This window comes from Mirounga angustirostris, unplaced genomic scaffold (genome assembly GCF_029215605.1).
Source record: "Mirounga angustirostris isolate CCGP_5_RB_7025 unplaced genomic scaffold, mMirAng1.0.hap1 SCAF_17, whole genome shotgun sequence".
In the NCBI taxonomy this organism is placed as follows: Eukaryota; Metazoa; Chordata; class Mammalia; order Carnivora; family Phocidae; genus Mirounga; species Mirounga angustirostris.
The window spans coordinates 39,034,849-39,048,083 of record NW_026991725.1 but is presented as its reverse complement, the minus strand read 5'-3'; positions in this window follow the sequence as shown (position 1 = coordinate 39,048,083).

Here is a 13,235-nt window from a genome sequence, read left to right as displayed (position 1 = left end):
CTCGGGCACCCCCGGCTCACGGACCTGAGAGTTTGTAACAGACTTATCTTCAAACATGATTGCCAAGGAGATGGTGGTGACCGCTCCTACCAAGTGCTTCAGGGCAGTCTGCAGCCCCAGACCCCACCTTCAGGTACTCCAGGATGGTGGTTGAGGGCACAAACAGGCGTGGCATGTTGGAAAGAGGTTAAGGCAAGGGGCACAAGTGGTCTTGACCTGCTGACAGTAGGGGGTCTTCAGGCTGAACTCTGCTTTACCAAAGTACCTGTTGATAACTGGGGAAAATGAAAGTGGAACGGTACCACCCAGAAATTCTTTCATTCCTAAGACACTGTATTTCCATGAAATGCAAATTCTCCAGGTCTGAGCTCTATTTTACATCGAAGCACAAGGAGATAATGTGTATGTTCTTGGAGTGTGTGTTCATTGGGGGATTCTTAAACTTAGTCCCGGGGGCCATAGGCCCCGCCCTCCAGCCAGCGCCCTGAGGCAAATGAGTCCTGTGCTTACTCCCAAGATGGCTGGCATCAAAATCCTGAATTACCGTTATATCTTAGGCTGTTCATCACTGTTAAGGCAGGAAGAACAGTTCTGTGTGCCAACAGCACAGATACGTAAGTACTAGATGGTAGTGTTGTTGACTAACCCACTTGCTACTCAGAGCCTTCCAAACACTACTTTTAAAACATTTAAAACTGATGTCATGAGGTGGGGTTTTATATATATATATAATGAGATGGAATTTTAAGGTGGTTTTTTTTTAAGATTTTTATTTATTTGAGAGAGAATGAAAGGAGGAGAGCATGAGAGGGGGGAGGGTGAGAGGGAGAATCAGACTCCCTGCCAAGCAAGGAGTCTGATGCAGGACTCGATCCTGGGACTCCAGGATCATGACCTGAGCTGAACACAGTCGCTTAACCAACTGAGCCACCCAGGCGCCCAAGTTCTTTTTTTCTTTAGAGAGAGAGAGAGTGGGAGCGTGTGCGTGGGGGGTGGTTGGGGGGCAGAGGCAGAGGGAAAGAGAATCTTAAGCAGGCTCCACGCCCAGCGCAGAGCCCAGTGTGGGGCTCAGTCCCACCCCCTGAGATCGTGACCTGAGCTGAAATCAAGTCAGTCACTTAACCGACTGAGCCACCCAGGTGCCCCTAAAGATTTTTTTTTTAAGATTTTATTTATTTTAGAGCGGAGGAGTAGAGGAGGAAGGAGAGAGAATCTGAAGCAGACTCCCTGCTCAACATGGAGTCCAGTCCAGGGGCTCCATCCCAGGACCCTGAGATCATGACCCGAGCTGAAATCAAGAGTCGGCCACTTAACCAACTGAGCCACCCAGGTGCTCCACCTCTAAAGATTTTATTTTTAAGTAATCTCTATACCCAATGTGGGGCTTGAACTCACAACCCCAAGATCAGAGTCATGTGCTCTCCCAAGAGTCATGAGCCAGCCAGGTGTCCCCAGACATGTGGGGACTTTTATTAAAATTAGACAACATTACTGATTAGAACAAAATACTGTCTGCGGCCAGATTCTGCCATGTTACTTTTTGCTACATTGTAGCTCTTCAGTTTATTTTTTTTCCATCATTGCACAATACTGTTTTCTGTTACTATTGACATCGTTAGTTTACTTTTTTTAAGATTTTATTTATTTAGAGAGCGCATGAGTGGGGGTAGGGAGGAGCAGAGGGAGAGGGAAAGAGAAAATCCCAAGCAGACTCTGCACTGAGCACAGAGCCGGACGCGGGGCTTGGAGCCCAAGGCAGGGCTCGATCCCACAACCCTGAGAACATGACCTGAGCCCAAATCAAGAGTCAGATGCCCAACTGACTGAGCCACCCAGGCACCCTAACATCATTCGTTTAAAAGGCATACTATATCCCATCTGAAAGATATTACTTGAAACTAGTATAACCTGTATGTTAACTGGAATTAAAAACTTAAAAATAAGGGGCGCCTGGGTGGCTCAATCACTTAAGCGTCTGCCTTCGGCTCAGGTCATGGTCCCAGGGTCCTGGGATCGAGCCCCACATTGGGCTCCCTGCTCAGCGGGAAGCCTGCTTCTCCCTCTCCCACTCCCCCTGCTTGTGTTTCCTCTCTCGCTGTGTTTCTTTCTGTCAAATAAATAAATAAAACCTTTAAAAAAAAAAAAACTTAAAAATAAGATTACTAAGACAGCCTTTCAAGACTTGATTCTGACCCATCCGATAAGCAACGCTGGTCTTAGGTCTCCAAGGACAGTCTTATTTTTAAATATTGCCTGCCCCTGTCAGATGTATCCAGAACTCCGGTTTAGAAAGCAGGGTCGATACAGCTATCCTGAGTCTGATAGGCCTCCAACATGACAACTGGTGTGTTTGCCCTGGGCTTGTGTAAGCGCCCTGAAACATGAAGGGTCCAGGCCTGGGTCCTGCTCTCACTCCTCCCCTGGTCCCATCCTGTGCTAAGGAGTCAGGCACTGGGTGCCCCGTTTGTTATTTACCCCCTTTCGGGCCTGTTGAGCACTCCTGGGAGCCATTTCCATGGTCGGCTTGGTTCCTGGGGCGTGTGGTGTTTTCTGACTCGAGCTAGTGGCATGCACCTGCCGCTCTAGCTAGAGACTGAGGGGAGCCCATTTCCTTTCCACTACCGCTCTCAGTCAGCCTGAAACTGGAAATTAGCCCACTTCAGGCTTCTATGCCATGATACCAATGCTGTCTCTGTAGAGACTCCGCTATTGGTATGCAAGCCAATGCAAGAGAGAATTTCAGAAGTTGGTGTGGGGTGTGGAGAATGGGGCAGATGGGACTTGAGCCAGGTCCTGGGGGAGGCTGTCTTGGGTGGGACAAGTAGGCTGCGCCCACACACAGGAGCTGCAGTGTTAGGAGAGGTGTGGGCTGGAAACCAGTCAAGCGTGGTGTCTGGATGCTGGTATAAAGGAACCTGAGCAGGGACGCCTGGGTGGTTCAGTCGGTTAAGTGTCTGCCTTCAGCTCAGGTCATGATCCCAGGGTCCTGGGATCAAGCCCTGAGTTGGGCTCCCTGCTGAGCGGGGAGCCTGCTTCTCCCTCTCCCTCTGCCACTCCCCCTGCTTGTGCTTCTCTCTCTCTCTCTCAAATAAATAAAACTTCCAAAACATAAAGGAACCCAAGCAGCCTCCTGCAAGGAGGAAGGACTCCAGGTGGGTTCACTGGGCTTCCAACACAGACTGAGCAACGCCCATCTCGCTGTGGACACGAAGGGTTCCACTGGTCTTGTAGATGAGTGGCATGAGGAAGCATGAGTTTGAGGAAGACCTGACAAGGTGCCCAGAACAAATCAGGACCGCCTGAATGAGGCAGATGAGGCCGTGGTAGTTCAAGGGCGTAGAGTGACAGCAGAGCCCAGCCTGGTTCTCGTGCCTTCTAGTCAGTCAGCTGGACCTTGTCCCAGCCTCCTTGCAGTTCCATGTGGCCGTGTGACGTCCTGGCATGTGACATGGGCCACTTCGAGGCTTGGCTGGCCCACATGGCCCCCCTCATTCTCTCTTCCCACCGCTGGCTGGATGCACGTGCTGTACTTGACCATGCCGCACCGCTGACGTCAGGGGCTCTTTGTTAGAGCTGTCGCCCTAGCCTGACTCTCCAGGAGCCACGCTTGGGAGTAGTGAGCAAGGGAGAAACGTGAGAGGGCTGAAATGTTCAGTTTGGAGGAGGAAGCGGGATTGCTCATCAGGACCTAAATGTAAGCAGCAACGACAGCCACGCTGACACTGCCCCGAGACCAGCCTGGGACCAGCCTGGGACCGTCCTCCAGCGGACTCTGCCAGTACCCTGGGGCTGCGCTCCTCTCCCTGGGCGGGGGCGCAGCTCAGGAGCGCCGCCTACCTGCCCGTTTCTCTCTTCCTAGTCTGACCCTCCATCTGGGGTCCTTGTTCGGTCACTGGGTTCGAGTTTGTTGAGATGGTCATGTGGCTCATTCAGGCCTCTGCTCAAGTACGAGTCCTCGGCTCAGAGAGGCCCTCCCGAAATATAGTTGGTAATCACCTCGCCTCCAGCACCTTCTGTTCCTTACAGTGCTGTTTTTCTTTACAGCCCTTCTGGCTACCTCCCGGGCTTCTTACAGAGTGCAGACTGTCTTTCTGCCCATCTCCCCCACCAGACTATACGCTCGGTGGGGCTGGAGCTCAGGCACTGTTGCCCCCCTCATACTTAGAAGAGGGTCTAACACATCCCGAGTGTCCATGGTATTCATGATCTGATTATAAAATACTGCGTCCCAGACGCTGCTCCTCAACAAGGTCAGTGACACCAGTGTTCCCCACCTTCCCGTCTGGGGGGGGGGGGGAAGCAGCCAAATAGTGACTCAGTGGGAGGAGTGGCCTGATTAAGGGAAGTGTAGGAGTTGGGCGGGGACGTTCAGCAGCGGCTCCCACCTGTCTAGAGCTCGGGGAAGACCAGACAGGCAGACAAAAGCTGGATGGGATGAATGCTCTGTGGAGAGGGGAAGGGATGTATTCCAGGGAGGAAGCCTTGGACAAGTCAAGTTCCAGAAAGAGCTGAGTGTGGGGAGGGAGGGAGACTGGGGCCCAAGGGGGAAGCTGGTGCAGGGGCAGAGGTCAGGTAAAGCAGGGCCGTGGAAGCCACAGGCAGGAGCGGAGAGTGGGGAGCCCGAGCGGCTTGAGGTTTGGGGGTTTTTCCAAGGATAGCTTTATTGAGATACAACTCATTTCTCACCCATTGGAAGTATCCCCTTCAATGGTGTTTAGCGTTATCCATGGAATTAGGCAATCAATTTTAGAACATTTTCATCACCCCAAGAAGAAACCGTGTACCCCTTCTCAGGCACCTGCCACTTCACCCAACCCCTCTGAGCCCCTGGCGACCACCAGTAAGTGGACTTACTTTCTGTCTCCATGGATTGGCCTGTTCTGGACATTTCGAGCAAACGGGGTCAGTCCATATGCAGCCTTGTGTGCCTGGTGGCTGTTGCCCAGCATTGTGATTTCAGGGTTCATCCGTGTGGGGGCACGTGTCAGTTTTTCATTCCTTGTGACAGCCGGATACCATTCCGTGGCATGGACACACATCTTGTTTATCCATGCGTACCCGTGGACCTCTGGGGTTGTCTCCACTCCAGCGAACAATGCTTCTGTGAACATCCGTGTGCAAGGTTCTATGAGGACATACCCTGAGGGATTTTAAGCAGAGGAGTAGCCATGGTCCTGCTTGGCTTGGACAGTGGAGAAAGGGGACAACGTAAGAGACACTTGCAGTTATCCTGGTGACAAGAGGGGGTTGGCAGGAAGAGCAAAGAGAAGCTGGTTGATTTTAGCCGTATTTAGGAGGACAGGTTGGCAAGACTTGGGGTGGGGGAAGGGAAGGAGGGTGTTGTGTGCAGGTCTCAGCCCATCAGTAACCAATGTTGTGGCTAGACAGGCCCTCGTGGTTTATTACAAGGCACCCTTCAGCAATAACCATCAGGAAACTTGGAAAAAAATAAAGATTTGCCACTTACAGGACCTGGAAATCCCACAGCACACCTGGGGCCACATAGTGAGGGCATGGGAAGAGAGAGAAGGGGGCAGGGGCCTGGGGTTTTGCTTTAATTGGGGTCAAGGGTGGAGGCCTAGGATCTCAAGGAGTGGGAATTTAAAGCCCAGGAAGAGAAAAAAACAAGTGACTGGAATCAGTCATGGAAATCAACCAAGATCGTTCAAACAAAGGAGCCTCTGTGCTGGGGGCGCAGCAGGCTCTTTACCTCCTTCTATCCAGTCATGGGGCTGTCAATGTGCTTATTCCAGAGAACCCTCTAAAGTGGATCAGCAATCAAAGCTCAAGCCAGTCACTTGCGTTATAAGAGAGGAGCGCCCCGAATCGGGCTTCGTGCTAGGCCTAGAGCCTGTGGATAATTCTCTCTCCCTCTCCCTCTGCCCCTCCCCGCTTGCTCGCACTCTCTTTCAAAAAACAAAAATGAAACAAGAGTGGAAACCTGTTGGAGCTCACACTTCAGAAGGGTGGCAATGACCTTAAAGATCCTTGCTTGAGCACTGGGGGCTGGCGGCTGCTGTGGGTTGAGACAGGGAGCCCTGGAGTAGGGGGAGCAGAGGTGGGGTGGGGAATTGGAGGTGCCGGCGGACAGATGTCCTGGGCAGCAGGACATCTTCACCTGTGGCTCAGGGACACAAATATGAGCAGGGGACCCGGGATGAGGGGTTGTGGGCATGGAGGTGGCCCCAAGCCATGGCCCTAGCTGAGACCCCACACTCACCACTCTTGGTGAGGGAACAGGGCAGGATGCGGCGGAGCCCGCGGAAGGCCGGGCCCGGAGGGCTGGACAAGGGGAGAACAGGAAGCAGCAGAGGAAGAGGGGAAGAGGTAAGAGGCAGCCGCAGGCGCAAAGACACGAGGCCATCCTCTGCCGGCCCCTCGGCCTCCACCCCAACCTGACTGTGGCTGACCTGCTGAGAAACCTTCCCCAACTTCCAGGACACAGGGCAGACTCCTGACCCTCAGGAACCGTGTGATGTAGGGGAAAGCGCGAGACAGAGTCGAAGGCCCAGGGCTCTAATCCAGGTTGTATGACCTTGGGCAGGGCCTTAAACTCCAATCCCTTTGTCCAGCTCTTTAAAAAAAAAAAAGCTGTGGGGCGCCTGGTTGGCTCAGTCAGTGAAGCGTCTGCCTTCGGCTCAGGTCATGATCCCGGGGTCCTGGGATCGAGCCCCGCATCAGGCTCCCTGCTCGGCGGGAGCCTGCTTCTCCCTCTGCCTGCCGCTCACCCTGCTTGTACTCTCTTGCTATCTCTCCCTCTCTTTCAAATAAAATCTTAAAAAAAAAAAAAAGCCACTGTCACCAGGTTGGCCTGAGGATCCAAGGTGATTGTGTGTAGGTGTTTTCAAACTATTAGGTGCCCAGGGACCAATACTGAGTACGATCTTGGCATTCAAGGCCTTTTATAGTCTGAGCCTGGTTCTCTGGGCCAGTTCTCCAATTCTTTGGCCCCCTTCGTCCCTTCTGAGTGTCTCCGGCTTAAGCCAGCATCCACTTCTCTCTCTGATCCGAGGCCAAGGGCTCTCTCCCTCTCTGCCGTCTACTTACCCTCAGCCTGACGGAGAACTGACTCCACAGACCTCACACCCTCTGAGAAGCCTTTCCTGACCAGTTTCTAGCGAGCTCCTGGTCTGCCGTGGCCTCAAAACCCCAAATGCCTGCCCTTGCTCCAGCTGAGGTGTCGCTGAGCTCTTTGTCCAACTGAGGAGCTACTCCCTGAAGGCAGGACCCCTCCTTGATCCACCTGCGGCCCCGCCCTCCCACTCCACCAAGTGCAGCGCCCTGCATCAGTAAACAGCCCCCCGTGCTCACTCGCTCACTCTCTCTATAACAGATAAATCTTTAAAAAAAAAAGGGGGGGGGCGCCTGGGTGGCTCAGTTGGTTAAGCGACTGCCTTCGGCTCAGGTCATGATCCTGGAGTCCCTGGATCGAGTCCCGCATCGGGCTCCCTGCTCAGCAAGGAGCCTGCTTCTCCCTCTAACCCTCCCCCCTCTCATGTACTCTCTCTCTCTCATTCTCGCTCTCTCAAATAAATAAATAAATCTTTAAAAAAAAAAAAAAGTCCATTGTCAGCTCTCAGATTTGAGAGGATGCATTTAACACACTGAGTTTCCATTATGGTGAGGTCCTCTTTCTGGGCACGCCCACCACGCTCATTCCTGAGGCTTCCCAGCAGGTTTGGGTGTCCGATGGGCCACTCCTCTCCGACCTCTCTCCCTTCAAGAGTTTTCCTAGCTCTTCTGCTTCTTCATGCTTTCAATGTAAACTTCAGATTCTCTAATTCTAGGGAAAAAAAAAAGACTTTGGATGTTTTTATTTGGATCATGCTCAATTTATAAACTACCTTTGGAAGAATTGACATCTTTATGATGTTCGGTTTTCCTTTCCAAGAACACAGCACATTCTTTTCAGTTTCATGTCCTTTGGGAATGTTTCAGAGTTTTCCTCAGGGAGGATTTGCACGTTTCCTGTAATGTTTATTCCCAGATACTTTATCTGTTTTGTTGACATTGGAAATCAGACCTCTTCCATCATGCCATCTCAGTGCTGGGTGTTTGTATATGGGAAGGTATCGATTTCTTGATACAGGTTTTGATCTCACTTTCCTACTGAATTCCCCGACTGTTTGAAGTGGTTTGATAGTTGGTCTCATAGGGACAAAATTGTGTTTAAACTCAAGTTTAAACCCCACAACTAGGCCAGCTCTGAGAAGGGTCTTCCACTGCTTCTAGGTCTCCTTGCACTGGGACTGGCCCCACAGCATTATGTTATTTTATTTTATTTTATTTTATTTTATTTTATTTTATTTTATTTTATTTTTATGTTAGAGAGGAAGTATAAGCAGCGGGGGGCGGGGGGGAATTAAGGGCAGAGGGAGAGAGAGAATCTTAAGCAGGCTCCATGCTCAGCATGGAACCCAACGCGGGGCTCCATCTCATGACCCTGAGATCATGACCAGAGCCGAAAGCAGGAGTCAGACACTTAACTGACTGAGCCACCCAGGCACCCCCCACACACAGAATTAATTTAATAAGCAAGTGACTGTGTCTAAGAGATGCAGGGCGAAATGAGATGCTTGATGACTCCGGTCATGAAATCTGGCTATCTCTGTGCCAAAATCTGATTTGCACAAAATTCTAAACGTTTTTTTTTAGTTGAAAACATTCTGTTCTGAGTAAGGGATACAAGTTCTTTTACAAATGCTTTTTGACCATAAAATTACAAACACTTCTGTAGCCTGAGAAAAGTAACCTGTGAGGAGAGGTTTCCTTTTCCAGAACAGAATGTCAGATCTGTCAGGATGGCTGTTATCAGGGGGGAAAAAAAAAAAAGGCAAAAACAACAAGTATTGTGAGGATGTGAAGAAATCAGAACCCTCATGTACTGTTGGTGGGGATACAAATTGTGGGGTACCTGGGTGGCTCAATTGGTTAAGAGTCCGACTCTTGGGGCGCCTGGGTAGCTCAGTTGTTAAGCATCTGCCTTTGGCTCAGGTCGTGATCCTGGGGTCCTGGGATCAAGCCCCGCATCAGGCTCCCTGCTCCTCGGGAAGCCTGCTTCTCCCTCTCCCACTCCCCCTGCTTGTGTTCCTGCTCTCGCTGTGTCTGTCTCTGTCAAATAAATAAATAAAATCTTTAAAAAATAAAAATAAAAAAAGAGATGAATGGATAAAGGATGTCACACACACACAGACACACACACACACACTGGAATGCTATTCATCCTTAAAAAAAGAAATTCTGCAATACGGGGATAACATGAGTGAACACTGAGGACATTTATGCTCAGTGAAACGAGCCAGTTACAGGACAAATACTGCCTGACTCTACTCACGTGAGTCTAAAGTAGTCAAGTTCACAGAATCAAACACTAAAATGGTGGTTAATCAGCAGGCATTGGGTTTCAGTTAAGCAAGATGAAGAAGTTCTAGAGATCTGCTGTGCAACATGGGACGTACAGTCAACAATAACGTATTGTACACATGAAAATTTAAGAGGGTAGATCTCATGCTAAGTGTTCTTACCATAATAAAATAAAAAAAGAAATGAACAGGGGTGCCTGGCTGGTTCAGTCAGTAAGGCACGTGACTCTTGATCTCAGGGTCGTGAGTTCAAGCCCCATATTGGGAGTGGAGCTTACTTAATTAAAAAAAAGGGGGGGGGAGAAATAAACATTGTTGGCTATAATAGCTGGTTCTGGAACCTCACAGAAATGGGAAAGTAGGAAATACACACGTAAGAAAAAAATTTCTTTGCAAAGCTCCCCGAAGAGTCTACTGCAGGATGAGCCCTACTCTAGCCCACCCTCCTCCTTAGATAGGATGGGTGAGGGATTGGATGCCCAGAGGCAGTATTTTTTTTTTTAAGATTTTATTTATTTATTTGAGAGAGAGAGAATGAGAGACAGAGAGCATGAGGGGGGGAGGGTCAGAGGGAGAAGCAGACCCCCTGCTGAGCAGGGAGCCTGATGTGGGACTCGATCCCGGGACTCCAGGATCATGATCTGAGCCGAAGGCAGTCGCTTAACCAACTGAGCCACCCAGGCGCCCGCCCAGGGGCAGTATTGAGGGACTTGTTCAAGCGCTCAGAGCCTTACTTCTTCCTTGTACAGTCAGTGCCGTGAGGACCAGACCAGTGACAACACTGTCTTCCTGCTCTTCAGCTGTACCCCTTACCCTAAGAGGTGAAAACAAGGGGCAGATGCATTTAAAAAATATTACTGTGTTTCCCCCAAACCCTTGCTGCCTTTCCTGGCCTGGCAAGCTTGGCCTGAACTCCGGCAAAAAATGGCTGAACTTCTCTCCCAACCTTCCACCCTCTATGACTCCCAAGGTAGCTGGATGTGGTGGGAAGAGTTTGAAGTCTGTCTCAGCCCGGGGCTGCTATACCAAAATACCAGAGACTGGGGAGTCCAAGATCACAATGCTGGCAGATTCAGTTCTTGGTAAAGGCTCTCTTCCTGGCTTGAGACGCTGCCACCCTGCTCCCTCCTCACAAGGTGGAAAGAGAGATCTGGTTATAAAGGCACTAATCCCTCATGAGGACCCTGGTCCCATAATCTCACCTAGATCTAATTCTCTCCCAAAGGGCCCACCTCCTCATACCATCGCACCGGGGGTTAGGGCTTCAACATCTGGATTTGGCAGGGTTGCGGGGGCACCCACATTCAGTCGATGGCAAAGTTTGTAGTCCTAGCTCTGGACAGTTGTGTAACCTTGGGTGAATTACCCAACGCCTCTGACTTTGTTTCCTCATCAGTATGTTGGAAGATGGTGTCTGCCTCCTAGGTTTTTGGGAGAAGTGAGTAATATATACAACGTCAAGCATGATGCTGGAAATATGGTATTTGCTCAATACCTCTTTTTCTCTGTCCATCTGCAGTGGAGGCTGGCTAGCCGCCATTTTATCCTCTTCTCTTCCTCAATAGTAACAGGATGCTCAATTTGTATCTTGTACATGACTAGCCAGAATAAAGACCATTTGGCTCAGCCACTCTAGCTTTTAGGTGTGGCCCTGTGACTAAGTTCTTGCCAATAGGATTCAAGTGAAAGTCTCATGTGGCAACTCCAGGTAACCTCCCAGAATCCCCTTCGTCAGTCCTTCCTCCATCCTCTTGCTGGAATTCCAGCTGCAGCCTGGGTCAGACAGTGAGGGCCACACCTAGGATGTTGGCGTGGTGAACTAGGAGTCTGTGCCCCTGGGAAGTTTGTGAAGACAGCTGCCAAACCAGCCCTGGACAGCCTACCCTGGACTTTGATGAATTTAACCACTGTTACTGTAGGGCTCTGTCACTTTCCTTGTGGCTGAATCTAATCCTCATACCCTGCTATTCATGCATGCCTACCAAAGGCTCATTCCCCACATTCCCTGGCATCTCCTTTTTCTCCAGAGTTCAAGGGCGAGGTGGGGGGGCCGGGGGCAGGGGGGTGCGGTGTGGCCGGGACACACCAAAGGTGAGCAAAAAAAAGTCATCCAAAGATGCCCCACAGTCTCTCCCCATTCAACTCTCCTGCATGTATAATTCCCCTCCACACCCACATTCCCCTGTCTATAAATACTTTCTGAAGGCTGTGGAAGAGGAAAATCATTTCATTCTGAGCCAGAGCAGGGTACTGTTTCTTCCATCCCTGCATTCCACAGTATCAACTACTGAGCATTTTGTTTTGTTTTCTTTTTTAAGATTTTATTTATTTATTTGACAGAGAGAGACACAGCGAGAGAGGGAACGCAAGCAGGGGGAGTGGGAGAGGGAGAAGCAGGCTCCCTGCTGAGCAGGAGCCCGATGTGGGGCTCGATCCCAGGACCCCGGGATCATGACCTGAGCTGAAGGCAGAGGCTTAACCGACTGAGCCACCCAGGCTTCCCGACATGGGTGTTTTTGAGACATGCGTCTTGTGGTGTGTATCGTTCTTTCCCCTTTATCACCAAATAGCAGTCCATGGTGTGGATGGATTGCATCCTATGCATTCTGTTGATGGACATCTCAGAGCTTTCCAGTCTGGGCTGCACTGAACATTCTTACACAATCTTTTTGTAAACATGTTTTCATTTCTCTTGGATAAACCTAGAAGTGGGATTGTTGGTCACAGGTGTATAGATGTTTAACTTAATAAGAAACTGCCTGACCTCTTCTCATGTGTTTGTACCATTTCGTAATCATACCAGCACTGTGTGGGAGTTCCTGTTGCTCCACAGCTTTGCTAACGTTTGGTGTCATCAGTCTTTTAAATTTCAGCCATTCTGGTGGATGTGTGGTGGTATTTCATTACAGTTTTAATTTGCACTTCCTTTTGGCTAATGATGTTGAGTGCTTATTTGCTTGCTTATTACCCATTTGTATCTTTCTTTATGAAATGTCTGTTCAGCTCTCATGCCTAATTTGCTTATCGGGTTGTTCATCTTTTTATTGTCAACTTTACATCCAAGTGTGACGTTCCCAGAAGCAGTCATCCTTGAGTCTGGTGAGGTCGGAAGTCGTGGGGGAAGAAGAGGGGCACGCCAGCCCTTCCTTCATGATAGAGCTGCACATACTCTCCCTCTGAGCACCGGCTGGTGGGTGAAGACTGGCTTCCCACGGATACCCCAGGAAACACCTTCTCAGGGGAGCTCAGAAATGGGTGACAGGTGAGGTGTTGTCACCCACGAAGGTGGATGATCTTGTCAGAGAGAACCAAATGCTGAAAACCAGAAAGCCGGAAGCCCAGAGACCCCTCCAGCAAACTTGGAAAGCTTTCTCTTTGGGCTGACATTGACATTCCTGATAGCCTCTTGACGTTTGGCTCTGCTGAGGAGAGCAGCAGAAGAAAGTTGAAATGCATAAGAAATCAGCTCTTGAAAGTTACTGGACAGTGAATCCTCTTTCTTTCTTGGCTTTTTTTTTTTTTTTCCCTCACCCTTTGGTTAGTTTACTGGTGTTTGAGTCATTTGCTGAGTAAATCTGAAAGGACAGAAAAGGGAACTGGATCAGACATGTCTCTATCTTTGGCCCCATGTACGCTGTCAGAGCTTCCTCCAGAACCCTCTTAACAGTTGTTGCTTTTTCATGATTTTCTCAAACTTAACAGCCCCAAAGTTTAAAAAATAAGCATGTAAAAATGATGGCAACTTACATGCACTCAAAAACCCACATGCAGATATTTCCAGAAGCTTTATTCATAATCACTGAAATGTGGAAGCAACCAAGATGTCCTTCCCAGTAGGTGAATGTGTGATACACCCAGACAGTGGACAATTAC